Source organism: Schistocerca americana, chromosome X (assembly GCF_021461395.2).
Source record: "Schistocerca americana isolate TAMUIC-IGC-003095 chromosome X, iqSchAmer2.1, whole genome shotgun sequence".
NCBI lineage: Eukaryota > Metazoa > Arthropoda > Insecta > Orthoptera > Acrididae > Schistocerca > Schistocerca americana.
The window spans coordinates 238,568,752-238,585,630 of record NC_060130.1 but is presented as its reverse complement, the minus strand read 5'-3'; the positions used below and the strand labels follow the sequence as shown (position 1 = coordinate 238,585,630).

General features: G+C 43.2%; 1 protein-coding gene across 1 annotated transcript in view; it reads right to left on the bottom strand.

Moving 5' to 3' along the window:
• Positions 1–13,720, bottom strand: part of LOC124555093 (dual specificity protein phosphatase 10) — a 216,633-nt gene extending 202,913 nt beyond the window's left edge. Inside the window, exon 1 of the mRNA XM_047128888.1 lies at positions 13,574–13,720. The gene's annotated coding sequence lies outside the window, so the exon portion shown is untranslated. The remainder of the gene's footprint in view (positions 1–13,573) is intronic.
• Between the last annotated feature and the right edge of the window lie 3,159 nt (positions 13,721–16,879).

Sequence of the window (16,879 nt, the reverse complement as noted above, 5' to 3'; positions counted from 1 at the left end):
GAAACAGCGACCTCCTACTGAGGGATGGGGTAACACAGAGAGAGTAGTGGAGAGCTGGAAATGAGACAGTGAGGGGAAAGGAAGAGATGGACAGAGAAAAGGGGTGGAGGAGACACATTTAGATGGGGTCAGCAGGTGAGAGAGAGGGGAGGATGAGATAGACATAAAGGAGGGAGGAGTAGGCGGAGATAGAACAAGAAGAAAGGAGGAGCAGACAGACTGTGAGAGGAGGAGGTGGACCATGACTGGTGAGGTGAGGAGGCAGACAGGGGGGGTGGGGGCAGGAGCAGGTGGACAGAGGGGGGGCAGGACCAGGTGGACAGAGGGGTGGCAGGAGCAGGTGGACAGAGGGGGGGGCAGGAGCAGGTGGACAGAGGGGGGGGGGCAGGAGCAGGTGGACAGAGGGGGAGTGGGAGCAGGTGAACAGAGGGGGGGGCGGCAGCAGGTGGACAGAGGGGGGGCGGGAGCAGGTGGACAGAGGGGGGCGGGAGCAGGTGGACAGAGGGGGCAGGAGCAGGTAGATGGAGGTGGAGGAGAAGGTGGCTACAGAGAAAGTAGAAGGAGATGGACAGATAGGGGAGGAGGCGAAGATGGACAGAGACAGGGGGAAGAATGTGATGGACTATTGGAAGACTTGAATAAATAGTATCATAACTATCTGCAAATGTGTGTGTAGAGCTAGACCTGAAATGTGATGTTCCAAGTAAAGGAATCACTATACATGGTGAACCAGAACTCCTGTGATAAACTTTCACAGGTTGTTCAGGAATACCTTCTGAGTACTTTGGTATGAGGGACCCACGATCTCTGGCAGCTTGTTATAGAGTTAATGCATTTCGTTGGGTTTCATGTCGTAATTACCTGGCTGTGAAGGCCCAATGGACGTCTCCAGGCTGCCGTGCGAATGCGGTATGCAGGGGTATGCAGTCAGCACACACTCTCCCGGCCGGTTTGTAAGCTTTCCAGACCATGAAGCCGCTGCTATTCGCTCAAGTAGCTCCTTTATTGGCATCACGAGGTTTAGTGAATCCTTTAGGAGTCTTCCCACCAAAGAAATGTCCTCGGCTGCATCAGAAATCAAACCTGGGCCCTTCATATTGCAGCCATCTGTGCTGACCACCCAGGTACGGCGGTGGACCGATAACAGCTGTAAAGGCCTCTTCAGGGAGTTTGGTTGCTTGGTGCAACTATCTTTAATTGACGCAACTTGTGCGAATTGACACAACAGTACTTTGGATAGGTTTACTGATGAAGAGTTGACCGATATGCACAATGCACATCATATGTGGATTCACTGAATGCAATGGTTGACTGCGCAATGGAAGAGCGGCACAACGACGTTATGATGACCTGTTCCCGCAACCGACTTCAGCCGCATCGCAGTACTTTTCCATCGTCTGAGGGTTTGAGGGTTGTTGTGTTTTACATTCTGGTGGTATATTCACTGCTGGCTTTTCCACTTTCGTGACGATGTATCCGCAAAGAAAAAAAAGGCAACTGGAGCAACAAACCGAATAAATCATAATTAAGTTATCATTGTGTAACGAGCGGCCGGAGACTGTCCGTGTCTTATATGAGAATACTCAGATGCTATCCCTGGGCAAGTTCTGAAAGTTTGTCGGTGGAATTCTAGTTCAGGCATAAAAATTCTGAAGCGCACATTATGAATTGTATAGGGCAAGCTTACAATGATGCTGCTACAGTGGCCAGAAGACAGACAGGTGTGCAGCAACGAATAAAACATGTCAATCCTAATGTCGAATTTGTGCATTGCCCAAACCACCCACTGAACGTACACTGAAGAGCCAAAGAAACTGGTACACCTGCCTAATATCGTGTAGGGCCCCGAGAGCACGCAGAAGTGCCGCAGCACAATGTCGCACCGACTTGACTAATGTCTGACGTAGTGCTGGGAGGAACTGGCACCATGAATCCTTCAAGGCTGTCCATAAATCCGTAGGAGTATGAGGGGGTGGAGATCTCTTCTGAATAGCACATTGCAAGGCATCTTAGATCAATAACGATCATGTTTGGGGATTTTGGAGGCCGGCGGAAATGTTTGAATTCAGAAGAGCGTTCCTGGAGCCACTCTGTAGCAATTCCGGACGTGTGGGGTGTCGCATTATCCTCCTGGAATTTCCCAAGTTCGTCGGAATGCACAGCTAACATGAATGGATGCAGATGATCAGACAGGACGCTTACATACGTGTCGCCAGTCAGAGTCGTATCAAGACGTATCAGGGGTCCCATATCACTAACTCTATAACAAGCTGCCAGAGATCGTGGGTCCCTCATACCAAAGTACTCAGAAGGTATTCCTGAACAACCTGTGAAAGTTTGTCAGAGGAGTTCTGGTTCACCATGTATAGTGATTCTTTTACTTGGAACATCACATTTCAGGTCTAGCTCTACACACACATTTGCAGATAGTTATGATACTATTTATTCCAGTCTTCCAATAGTCCATCACATTCTTCCCACTGTCTCTGTCCATCTTCGCCTCCTCCCCTATCTGTCCAGCTCCTTCTACTTTCTCTGTAGCCACCTTCTCCTCCACCTCCATCTACCTGCTCCTGCCCCCTCTGTCCACCTGCTCCCGCCCCCCTCTGTCCACCTGCTCCCGCCCCCCCCTCTGTCCACCTGCTCCCGCCCCCCCCCCCTGTCCACCTGCTGCCGCCCACCCTCTGACCACTTGCTCCCGCCCCCCCCCCACTGTCCACCTGCTCCCACTCCCCCTCTGTCCACCTGCTCCCGCCCCCCCTCTGTCCACCTGCTCCTGCCCCCCCCCCCGCCCTACATCATTACAGAGCCTGCACCAGTTTGAACAGTCCCCTGCTGACAAGCAGGGTCCATGGATTCATGAGGTTGTCTCCATGACCATCGGCCATCCGCTCGATATAATTTGAAAAGAGACTCATCCGACTAGGCAACATGTTACCAGTCATCACCACTCCAATGTCGGTGCTGACGAGCCGAAGCGAGGCGTAAAGCGTTGTGCTGTGTCGTCATCAAGGATACACGAGTGGGCCTTCGGGTCCGAAAGCCCATATCGATAATATTTCTATGAATGGTTCGCACGCTGACGCTTGCTGATGGCCCAGCATTGAAATCTGCAGCAATTTGCGGAAGGCTTGCACTTCTGTCACGCTGAACAATTCTCTTCAGTCGTCGCTGGTTCCCGTTCTTGCAGGATCTTTTTCCGGCCGCAGCGATGTCCGAAATTTGACGTGTAACCGAATTCCTGATATTCACGGTACACTCGTGAAATGGTCGTACGGGAAAATCCCCACTTCATCGCTACCTCGGAGACGCTGTCTCCCATCGCTCGTGCGCCGACTGTAACACCGCGTTCAAACTCACTTAACTCTAGATAACCTGCCATTGTAGCAGCAGTAGCCGATCTAGCAACTGGCCGAGCGGTTCTAGGCGCTACAGTCTGGAACCGCGCGACCGCTACGGTCGCAGGTTCGAATCCTGCCTAGGGCATTGATGTGTGTGATGTCCTTAGGTTTAACTAGTTCTAAGTTCTAGGGGACTGATGACCTCAGAAGTTAAGTCCCATAGTGCTCAGAGCCATTTGAACCATTTTGATCTAACAACTGCGCCAGACATTTTTTTTCCTATATAGGCGTTGCCGACAGCAGCGCCGTATTCTGCCTGCTTACACATTTGAATACGCATCCCTATACTAGCTTCTTTGGCGCTTCAGTGTAGTTTGCTTGCATGCGGCTTCGGTAGAGGTAGATTCAGTGACTTTCTTGGGCAAATTGTAAGGCTGTTATGCTTCCTTTTCAATGTTCACCCAGCGATGGGAGTTTATTTGATTGCTATTATGGGCAAGGGTTTGGAGAGGGTGCAGGGCACACATTGGAGCGTCAGAAGCGAGGCAGTAAACATGACACGAAATCATTACAAAAAAAATTTTACAACACTAGTGAGGCCAAGAGAAATAAATGAAAACTTGAACACCTGAACGGATGCAGGAACTTTGTTAGTCGTGATGCAATCATTTTCGTTTTATATGTATCTCGAGTCCCTGAGAACCAGTACTGCGTGAAATGGCTAACATCCAAAACCATTTGCAAATTGAGTGATTCAACGTAAATCAGTGTGATTCAGTAAATAAGCGCCTTACAGACGATATTCTATGATAAGCAGAGGAATTCGTAGACGAGGTTTTAAGTTACGTTTAAAATTTGTGAAACTTTGTTGGCATTTCTGTTGAATTCCCAAGTTGAATTAGGAGGCACATTTCTGGTGACAAAATTAGAGACGCCAGTTTATCGTACGAAGATTATTTAAAATGAAAAATATTTTCTTTATTACACACGTCCCATTTCTCAACTTATAAATGGAATCGAAGTTAGATCACGTTAATATTCTTTCTTGGATCAAAATTTAGTGTAAAAAGGGAAATATTTTCACTGAGGTCATATCAGTTATGTACTCAGTTTAGTTCGAAATAGAGTAGGGTGCTTGCAGATTGGAAAATGTGTTAGCGAAATACAGACTAGAAACGTGTACTCAACACACTTGATCTCAATAAAATGTAATGTATCCGTAAGATAGTATAAAGTTGTCTAGAAAAGCGTTCCAAAATAAGTTCTATAAATATCACTCCCTTTATTGTTATTTTTTGCACCATATTACTCAACGTAGAGAGATCGTGTCAGCGCTCCTAAGCACAGCAGTTCATTTGCTAAAATTCGAGAAACGTTCCTGCAGCTCTAGAATTTGGCCTAAAATATGCCTTTGTAAGGCCTGCGATAATAGTAAGTATCGAAGTTGAGGAATGCAACCTTGACAAAGCTCCTCAAGATATTGACACAGAAGTGTGAGTACGTCTACGTGCTTTCGTAGTTACAACAGACTAAGAAATAACTTGTTGACTCTAGTCTACTGGGGTTAATTTACAGTTTATTTACGAGTCCAGCTTGAAGGAGGCTACCTAGCATGGTTTCACTACGCTGAGAATGTTCCTCGCAGCTGTCATAACTAATTATTGTAGTGAAAGAAGCTTCTGTAAGTTGAGAATGATAAAATATTATTCACCATCTATAGTGTCCACCTCGAAGTTAACAAATCTAGCTATTTTGGCAATCCATCAAGAGGTAAAAACTACCATTTACTAACATACTACACACTCTGAATTGAAAAAAAAAAAAAAACGCAGAATAAAATTTCAGTTGAAGAAAGACATTTTATTTTGAATCCGTTTGAAACGGTGACACAGACTATTTTGCTTTGAAATTCTTTGAATGCATTTGACGGTCGGTATAAGGTAAGTTAGTGCTTCTGCGAACATCGAGAGTTAACGCTGATCCCGGGTGGTTGGTTGATTTGGGGGAAAGGACCAAACAGCGAGGTCATCGGTCCCATCGGGTTAGGGATGGTTGGGGAAGGAAGTCGGCCGTGCCCTTTCAAAGGAACCATCCCGGTATCTGCAAGAAGCGATTTAGGGAAATCACGGAAGACCTAAATTAGGATGGCCGGACGCGGGTTTCAACCGTCGTCCTCCCGAATGCGAGTCCAGTGTGCTAACCACTGCGCCATCCCGCTCAGGCCGCTGATGCTGTATTTCAGATTTATTTTTAAGTTCTAGCGTCTACTAACTGAGTTCTTATACCCTCATATCACGTGTCCTCTCTATAAGGGCGAGCGCAAAGACCATACATTTTCCCAAGAAATCAGGTTTGAATATAATGCTGCATTCAAATAAATACATAATTAAATTTTCGTAGCGCTATGAAACTCGTCCCATTTCTCAACTTATAAATGGAATCGAAGTTAGATCACGTTAATATTCTTTCTTGGATCAAAATTTAGTGTAAAAAGGGAAATATTTTCACTGAGGTCATATCAGTTATGTACTCAGTTTAGTTCGAAATAGAGTAGGGTGCTTGCAGACTGGAAAATGTGTTAGCGAAATACAGACTAGAAACGTGTACTCAACACACTTGATCTCAATAAAATGTAATGTATCCGTAAGATAGTATAAAGTTGTCTAGAAAAGCGTTCCAAAACAAGTCCTATAAATGCCACTCCCTTTATTGTTATTTTTTGCACCATATTACTCAACGTAGAGAGATCGTGTCACCGCTCCTAAGCACAGCAGTTCATTTTCCATGGCGTTCGAAATAATGGCTGAACCACACACGAGCGATTTAGCAAGAAAAAATATACATTCAGGCATTGAGAAATAATTTGTAACAAACAATAACGCCAGAAAAAGCTTCATATATTTAAGACAGTTTCAACAAAGAAAACATATACCTTCAGGCATAGAGAAATAATTTGTAACAAACAATTTCTGAGTCGGTAGGAAATGAGTTTTCGTTGCAATGAATTATGCTATCCTGATTTAAGTTTGGGGAATACTTTCACGTGTCTTAAGTCTAGAACAACTCCTTGTCAGTGGGACCTCAGTAGGAATTCCCACTTCCCATTACACGAGGTGCATCCAATCTGCGTATGGATAGGCACACTCCATTTTGTCGGCGTACCGCTATCTGCAATTGACAGGAATGGGGGAAATAAATACAGTAGAAGAAGAATGGGTAGCTTTGAGGGATGAAGTAGTGAAGGCAGCAGAGGATCAAGTAGGTAAAAAGACGAGGGCTAGTAGAAATCCTTGGGTAACAGAAGAAATATTGAATTTAATTGATGAAAGGAGAAAATATAAAAATGCAGTAAGTGAAACAGGCAAAAAGGAATACAAACGTCTCAAAAATGAGATCGACAGGAAGTGCAAAATGGCTAAGCAGGGATGGCTAGAGGACAAATGTAAGGATGTAGAGGACTATCTCACTAGGGGTAAGATAGATACCGCCTACAGGAAAATTAAAGAGACCTTGGGAGATAAAAGAACAACTTGTATGAATATCAAGAGCTCAGATGGAAACCCAGTTCTAAGCAAAGAAGGGAAAGCAGAAAGGTGGAAGGAGTATATAGAGGGTCTATACAAGGGCGATGTACTTGAGGACAATATTATGGAAATGGAAGAGGATGTAGATGAAGATGAAATGGGAGATACGATACTGCGTGAAGAGTTTGACAGAGCACTGAAAGACCTGAGTCGAAACAAGGCCCCCGGAGTAGACAATATTCCATTGGAACTACTGACGGCCGTGGGAGAGCCAGCCCTGACAAAACTCTACCATCTGGTGAGCAAGATGTATGAGACAGGTGAAATACCCTCAGACTTCAAGAAGAATATAATAATTCCAATCCCAAAGAAAGCAGGTGTTGACAGATGTGAAAATTACCGCACTATCAGCTTAATAAGTCACAGCTGCAAAATACTAACACGAATTCTTTACAGACGAATGGAAAAACTAGTAGAAGCCAACCTCGGGGAAGATCAGTTTGGATTCCGTAGAAATGTTGGAACACGTGAGGCAATACTGACCTTACGCCTTATCTTAGAAGAAAGATTAAGGAAAGGCAAACCTACGTTTTTAGCATTTGTAGACTTAGAGAAAGCTTTTGACAATGTTGACTGGAATACTCTCTTTCAAATTCTAAAGGTGGCAGGGGTAAAATACAGGGAGCGAAAGGCTATTTACAATTTGTACAGAAACCAGATGGCAGTTATAAGAGTCGAGGGACATGAAAGGGAAGCAGTGGTTGGGAAGGGAGTAAGACAGGGTTGTAGCCTCTCCCCGATGTTGTTCAATCTGTATATTGAGCAAGCAGTAAAGGAAACAAAAGAAAAATTCGGAGTAGGTATTAAAATTCATGGAGAAGAAATAAAAACTTTGAGGTTCGCCGATGACATTGTAATTCTGTCAGAGACAGCAAAGGACTTGCAAGAGCAGTTGAATGGAATGGACAGTGTCTTGAAAGGAGGATATAAGATGAACATCAACAAAAGCAAAACGAGGATAATGGAATGTAGTCTAATAAAGTCGGGTGATGCTGAGGGAATTAGATTAGGAAATGAGGCACTTAAAGTAGTAAAGGAGTTTTGCTATTTGGGGAGCAAAATAACTGATGATGGTCGAAGTAGAGAGGATATAAAATGTAGGCTGGTAATGGCAAGGAAAGCGTTTCTGAAGAAGAGAAATTTGTTAACATCGAGTATTGATTTAAGTGTCAGGAAGTCATTTCTGAAAGTATTCGTATGGAGTGTAGCCATGTATGGAAGTGAAACATGGACGATAAATAGTTTAGACAAGAAGAGAATAGAAGCTTTCGAAATGTGGTGCTACAGAAGAATGCTGAAGATTAGGTGGGTAGATCACATAACTAATGAGGAGGTATTGAATAGGATTGGGGAGAAGAGAAGTTTGTGGCACAACTTGACCAGAAGAAGGGATCGGTTGGTAGGACATGTTCTGAGGCATCAAGGGATCACCAATTTAGTATTGGAGGGCAGCGTGGAGGGTAAAAATCGTAGAGGGAGACCAAGAGATGAATACACTAAGCAGATTCAGAAGGATGTAGGTTGCAGTAGGTACTGGGAGATGAAAAAGCTTGCACAGGATAGAGTAGCATGGAGAGCTGCATCAAACCAGTCTCAGGACTGAAGACCACAACAACACAACCGCTATCTGATGGGCTGGATTCAGCCAATCTTTTTACTAGGTTCAAGAGAACTCCACCACTCACAAGAGGTTATCTTCGCGCATAAACTTTCAGTAACGTCGAGATGAAAACAACAGTAACGAGCTGTAATGCTAGGGAGCGACGACAGGGAGGAAAGTACTAGTAGCAAAAGAGGTGAGAGCGAACAGGAATGCTTATACACGGTATGTGTAAGAGGTGGTACATCTTCGACAGATCTGATTTTTGAGGGTGAGAAGATCCATTCACTTTTGAGAGCAACCATGTGTAACTTTTTATAGCCAGTAGTCGAAAAAGGATTTTAATTTAGAGAATTGACTTATCTATAGCGAGGACTAAAAACAATGGCATTCGTTTACCGAATTAAAGCGAATCTTTATTTCTAAAACCGTCAGTAACAATCTGATTAACGTTTTCTTTAGCGATCACGATGCAGTTAAGCTTACTTTGCGTAATGAAATGAGAGTGCGTCTCACGTCATAGGGACGTGGACAGAGGCCGTTCTCATGGGCGTCACAAAAACGGGAGAAGGAACATCGTAACTTCACTACGTTCTGGATCCAATCACCTCTAATGCCCTAGGTCTTGTCCAAGAGAGAAAACCGAATGCAAACAAAGCTGTACTAGTGACACCTAAATTAAGAACACTGTATTTATAAGTACCCAATGAGATTGTTTTATGATTTGTAACATCTTTCTGCTCTGTAGACACGAATTGTTAGGGCCCCTCACACACCCTACTTGCAATCTGTCGCGTTCTTAGCAGTAAACACCACAGGAACAAAAATTTCGAAACTTCTATAATGATGTATGCATGTTTCATCAGCGTAGTACCACATTTCAGTACAGCAGTAATGTCAAAGTGCCTTCACTCTACAAGACGTGAACCCAGTCCCTTCACTTCCAAACATCAAGGATTTTAGTAACACAGGTAGATCATGAAGTCAGGTGTTTAATTTCACATATGCTCATGAAACATTAAGCATCTGATATTAAAACAAGCTGTCCTCTGGAGCTCCTTATTTTATGGATATAAATCAGTTTGGAAACACACCCTTCAAAAGTCCATTTGGCAATGGAGGGAAGTGTGTTTGTGGGGGAGGGGAAAGGAGTGAATACTGCAGGGAGAGACAAGGAGTCGAATACAGTAAGTGGGTTCAAATAGATGTAAGCTGTACAAAAATTTCCGCTACCAGTCACAATAAAAGATTATTTATTCGTCACACTCAGTGCAAATGAGTGGAGAAACTGTCACCAGAGCATAATTATAATACCGATGCTTCATCCTTATGTATATTTTCGACAAATGCTGCTTTGCGACGTACAATTGTTCCACTTGTATCTGTTTCGTCACCAGAAAATAATTTTCTTTGTATTCAAACAGTGATCTCCAGCAATATAAACATGTACATGAAAGTACAAACACCTGAGGATGGGCACAAGCCCGAAACCGGTCGTGTGCCGGATAAATAATCTTTTATTGTGACTGATAGCGGAAATTTTTCTACATTCTAAAAGGAACAGTCACGGAGTTCAACAGCATCCACTATGGATAAAATTCAGTAGATGTAAGTTGCACTAACTATAGATATGATGAAACGATAAGGCTTGCACAGGATAGACACCTGCATCAAACTGCAACAACAACATTATTCCTCTCAATTTCAGCCTCAGTTTCTAGATTCCATCCTTAATTTCTCTGCAATTTTACTGTCTGAATTAAAATATTCTTGCTGTTGTTTGAGAAATTATACGATTTTTTATCTCCTTCACTAAACTTATAGGCTTTTTCTCTTGTTTTTCCACATTAATGATTATCACTACAACTGCTTCACAATCACATTTGCCATTTTGAAGGTGTTACCCCTGTGTGAGGTCAACAATTTATTACCAACAAAGGTGGATTTCCAATGTATGTGTTTTTCAAGGTTTTGCTGTGTGAGTGCATCATTTAAACGCTGCATGGGGTATTTCTGTACGAGCTCTAACCGAAATTCAGTATTGTACCTCTTCCGCCACATGTCAAACAAAAAGTTCACGGACACTGACGCAGAAAGACATGCATCAAAAACATGTAGCTGCAAAACAATTGCTAGGATTATAACTTAAAAATGGCAACTCGTCACAACGTAGATAAATATCTCTTTTGTGAGTAAAGAGTGAGTCAGCGGAAAGAACAGCAGCTAAGTACGCGACAGACAAGACTTCCAGTCCAAAGGTGTGTCTCAATGTGTTAATAGGGCTTTCTCTGTCGCCTTTGGCAATGACTTATTAATATGAAGAATGCTAACCTTTATTTTACCATGGTCGTGGTATTTTTTAGGAAATTATCCCCACGAAAGTTCCTCGAATTTCAAATGTAATGTTTCATGTGGTAGACAACGCCTTTCCTACAGTCCACTATTGGATTTTGTTGATCTCCAATCGCCCTCGTACTGACTACAGAAATTCTGCACTATTGGAGCAGCTAGCTGCTCACTGAAATTTTTCAATTTCTTCAGTGTGTTGCTAAATAAGAAACACAAACAAATGGAAAGCACTCCAAGAAGCATATTTGAAATTACTTAGTTAAACCAAAACCCCACACAAACATTTCATATGACCATAAAATGGCTTCCATTTTATAAGATTCACTAATTCGTCCGGTCTTATATTACATCCACCCAAGTTATAAAGAGTAATGCCAGCTTTACCATCATTGTTATACTCTTACAATTCAAATTCAAATGCGATTACGGTTTCACGTTGTACTCTGTTTATGTTTGTGAGCTCTCAGTAGGCGTATAGTATACTAACTTTCTGCTTTCTGTAGACTTTCTAGAATTTCACATAAGGTATCACGACAGCGTCGTATGCGACCACTGATACAGACTATTGACTTCATCAACGTCATTTTTATGTACAATGGGACCAGCAGTGATGATAAAAAAGTTTTCAGGTGAAGATCTTTTACAATGGTGACATTCAACTGTCATAATGGAAGGGAGTATTACAACGTTCGTCGGGCAGCGATTTTCAGAATCGGTTTCATTTGGAAAAAATTGTTCGTGTCTTAACGTCAATCATCACGCGTGACTCTAGGTCTTGTAAATGTCAGCGAGGAGACACTTGCACATTTAAAAACAAGCACAGCAACGCGCATACCTCAAGAATGCTTCGCGAACATTGTGTATTCTATTGGTACACATGTAATAATTAATTCCTAAGCTTTCACAGTGTTGTCGCACAGTGAGAATTTAGTGGTTTTCCACAACTAACATGAGACCTGAACATACGAAGTATGCATTCCATTGCAAGCTCGAAGAATAACGTACGTAAACCTAAACATGTGTTGATACAGCTTGATAAGAAAAGTCACTCAAAAGAGTTTATGGAATGTAAAAAATGACGAAAAGTTGTCTAAACAGAATTGAGAGTTTCATTCTGCGAGAGATTATGGAGTCTCACCAAACGGTACCTAAATGGTGTCCTCGACCTTTTAACTCAGATAACAAAATTTCTTTCGATAATCAATCACCTGTATTCGACGTGAGAGTACTCTTGTTTCAACGATATCGACAATAACGAAAATTATTGACGCGGTGAATAAAAGGAGCACCCTTGTGTCACTACGGAGTAGCTCTCACTTAGCAGCATTCCTAATAAACAATTATTCCGCAACAGACTATATAAAAGATCTTTGTGCTACTATTCAATGTACTTAAGCACCTCCCAACGCTCTATTTCTTTGCAGGTAATAGTTTGCATCTCGGGAATAAGCATTCATCTCTGGCTGTTGCCATCAATTACGTCACGAAAATGCCTCTGGAAACATTTTAGAAAGAAATCAGCATGTGACAGTAACGTGGAGGGGAAAATGTGGCCAACTGTGTCTGACTCACCGTCTAAATTTAACGTCTGCGGAACTTTCTGTGCTGCTACGGAGACAACCGAACATGGCCGAAGTCTTTCGAGCGGTGAGCAAAGCTCCAGGAATCTCGATACAGACAGGTGCAGTCTAGGCACGTGTTTCTACTCTCTCTCTCTCTCTCTCTCTCTCTCTCTCTCTCTCTTTCTGTGCTTGTGTTTGTGTATGTTTTAATATGAATGACAATAAGTGTGAGCTTAGCAGCTCTTCAGATCGATTTAACCCGCAGTACCAATTTTACTTAACACTATGCACGAAATTTCTACTTCTGTGTTAAAGATCCGGGTTCTCTTAAAATGTCAGCTGTGTATGTCACCTCATCTTTCTAACGTATGGAATTAAAACAAACGTCAGAAAGGAAGCGTGAATAAAACAGCCATAAACGTGAATGGAATAAGTTGTGCGTGTCTGGCAGGTAACACATGCCCACTTCCGTGCTGCCCAGCGAACGTTTGTGTTCCATGTTCCTGTTTTTGTACACAATAGTTCGCCTGACATCTACTGTCGGGCTCATCAAAATGAGAAGTCGGGCAAGTGGCAAACAATTTCATCTCGAAAATTGTGACTTCCGTGGACTGACCACTACAACAAAAAATTCGTGACGATTATCGAACATAAGTGTTAAGTGGAACCGTGTCTCATTAAGTCTGTACTACATCCACCACCCGAAACAGAACGAAAAAACATCACATTTATCTCCAATACATTACTACACGTACTTACATTCTTTAATCAGCGTAGTATAAATGCGGCCTATTAGCATTGTATAAGAACAGGTACGTCTATGACATGCTTTTCTATTTATTTGACATAAAGAATAAAATTTAAATATTTGTTTGTGTGTGTGTGTTTTGCGAGAGCTTGTGTTTAGTCACAAAATAAAGCGTCATACAATCCCAAATACGTTGACACAAATCCGTCTGTACAATTGTTTCGCTCTACGCGTGTTTCTTTCTTCACCCGCCACGGGAAACATGACGGGTAATATTGCTGACTAAAGCGACGACTAGATTTAAAAGCAATTTACAACTTTCTGACATTTTTAATGAAATGAAGAAAAGAAGTTATAATCTGAAGGGACACTATGATGGTTGTACTTACCTGTCTCAAAAATGGAATGTGAAGAGGAGAGCACAATAATCCGAAAGGTGTAGTTTAGTTCCGCAAACACTTGCACAGCGCACGCACGCACTCAAAGTAGCAGGCGCCGACGCCAAACAGTGCGACACCCATGCTGCCGCTAGGCTTGCCGATTTCTAACTGCGTGACTCAGCCGCGCAGCTAGCGGCCGGCGCGCCGCGCGCCTCTGCTGCCACGCAGGGGGGGAAGTGGACGCAAGTTGCTTCCTCGTCCTCATTCATGAAAGCTCTCAACGGAAGAATGCATTACATTTTGCTTACACCTGCCTCTGTCTCCCTCAGTGGTGGTTGCTTCGAGCCACATTTCGTAAACTGTCCATATTCTATTCACGACTTTGAAGATGGTGAATTTCGTTTAGTCCGCTAACTACCTATTGAAGAGGAGCCACTGACAGTGGGACTGTCATACCTGCGGAAGTGGCATTAGAGATCGCCCATTTGTCCGACGGGTCATAGAGAACAGACTAATTAATGTAATGCGAATGATTTGAACCATTGTGACCCTCCTATATGGCCAGCCGCTGAGACTGAGCGATTCTAGGTGCTTCGGTCTGGAACGGCGCGACCGCTACCGTCGCAGGTTCGAATCGTGCCTCGGGCATGGATGTGTGTGATATCCTTAGGTTAGTTAGGTTTCAGTAATTCTATGTTCTAGGGGACTGATGACCTCAGATGTAGTGCTCAGAGCCATTTGAACAATTTCGCCTATATCCTGTTAAAACTAGCCATAGTCGTATGTGTGGTGTCACCTCCAGACACCACACTTGCTAGGTGGTAGCCTTTAAATCGGCCGCGGACCGTTAGTATACGTCGGACCCGCGTGTCGCCACTATCAGTGATTGCAGACCAAGCGCCGCCACACGGCAGGTCTAGTCTAGAGAGACTCCCTAGCACTCGCCCCAGTTGTACAGCCGACTTTGCTAGCGATGGTTCACTGTCTACATACGCTCTCATTTGCAGAGACGACAGTTTAGCATAGCCTTCAGCTACGTCATTTGCTACGACCTAGCAAGGCCCCCTATTCAGCTACTATAATTAATATCTTCAAGAATGTATTCTGAACAGATAATTTTGTGAATCATGTACCGTCAAGAGCGACGTTCATCATTAATGGATTAAAGTTAAGTATCAAACTAATTACGTCCGCTTTCTGAATTCTCATTCCTTGTCATGTTCCAGGCCTCACGTCAGTATAGTTCTTCCCTCGTCACGGCAGCCTGCTTGAGCTAAAACGCGTGCTTTTCGGCCGTCACTTGTAACACGGTGTTGGCTCTTCTGCTAACACAAAAGAATGTACCCCTGTCATCAAAATGAAGATGCAGACGGCAGTTGAATCTGTCACCGGAGGCCATCTGCGAATCGCGATATTCGTGGTACACTTTCGAGATGGTGACATGTGAAAAGATTAATACCTACACAACCTTGGACATCGAGAGTCCCTCTCGTCGGGTAGCCACGATCTACTCTGGACCAGACGTAAAAGAAACGATAAGTGACACAGGAAACCCACGGATCTTTGGATGAGTAATCTGAGCTATCCAACCCGGACTGGACGTTAGTTCTGAAATTCCAAGATGCCGAGGAAGCAGAGGCTGTTGTACTCTCCTTTAAAAAAAAAAGACACAAATAATGACACGCAAAGGTCTGTAGACATTCGTGTCACTGTGAAAAGAACTATACGCAAAGCACACAACTGCCACCACCATCACACCTTAGCGAAGGATCTGGCAGAGAACCCGAGAAAATTCTGGTCCTATGTGAAATCGCTAAGTGGGTCAAGGCTTTTAGTCAGTCCCTTGTTGACCAGTCTGATGTGGCAGTTGAAGACAGCAAAACCGGGCAGTTCTAGGCGCTTCTGTCTGGAACCCCACGACCGCTCCGGTCGCAGGTTCGAATCCTGCCTCGGTCATGGATGCGTGTGTGATATCCTTAGGTTTAAGTGGTTCTAAGTTCTAGGGGACTGATGACCTCAGATGTTAAGTCCCATAGTGCTCAGAGCCATTTTAACCATTGAAGACAGCAAAACGAAAGCCGAAATTTTAAATTTCACGTTCAAGAAATCGTTCACTCAGAATATTTGTGCAAATATACCGTCATTGGACCATCGGACAGACTCCCGTATGGACGGCACAGTAATAAGCATTCCTAGGATAGAGAAACAACTGAAAGATATGGAAGCAAATAAATCACCAGATCAGAAGGGAATCCCAATTAGCTTTTACAAAGAGTGCTCTACGACATTGGTCCCTTACCTAGTTCGCATTTATCGTGAATCTTTCGCCCAGCACCAAGTCCCAGGCGACTGGAAAAGAGCGCACGACCGGCAGAATTACAGACCAACATCCCTAACTTCGGTCTACTGCAGACTCCTTCAACATATTCTCCGAATATAATAAACTTTCTTGTACGTGAGAAACTTATCCCCACAAATCAGCAGGGTTTTAGAGAGCATCACTAGTGCAAAACTCACTTTCCCTTTTCTCACGTGACATACTGTGACCTATGGATGAAGAGCAACAGATAGACTTCATATTTCTAGATTTCCGAAAAGAATTTGACACGGTGCTCCGTTGCAGGCTGTTAACTAATATACAAGTATATGGAATAAGTTAGCAGACATGTGAGAGGCTCGAAGACTTGTTAAGTAATAGAAGCCAGTATGTTGTCCTCGATGACGAATTTTCATCAGAGACAAGGGTATCGTCAGGAGTGCCCCAGGGAAGGATGATAGCACTGCTGTTCTGTGACCGGGCCAAATATTTCACGAAATAAGCGTCAAACGAAAAAACTACAAAAACGAAACTTGTCTAGCTTGAAGGGGGAAACCAGATGGCGCTATGGTTGACCCGCTACATGGCGCTGTCATAGGACAAACGGAAATCAACTGCGTTTCTTTTAAATAGGAACCCTCACTTTTTATTACATATTCGTGTAGCACGTAAAGAAATATGGATGTTTTAGTTGGACCACTATTTTCGCTTCGTGATAGATGGCGCTGTAATAGTCACAAACACATGGCTCCCAATTTTAGACGAACAGTTGGTAACAGGTAAGTTTTTCTAAATTAAGATACAGAATGTAGATACATTTGAACATTTTATTTCGGTTGTTCCAATGTGATACATGTACCTTTGTAAACTTATTTCTGAGAACGCATGCTGTTACAGCGTGATTACCTGTAAATACCACATTAATGCAATAAATGTTCAAAATGATGTCCGTCAACCTTAATGCATTTGGCAATACGTGTAACAACATTCCTCTCAAC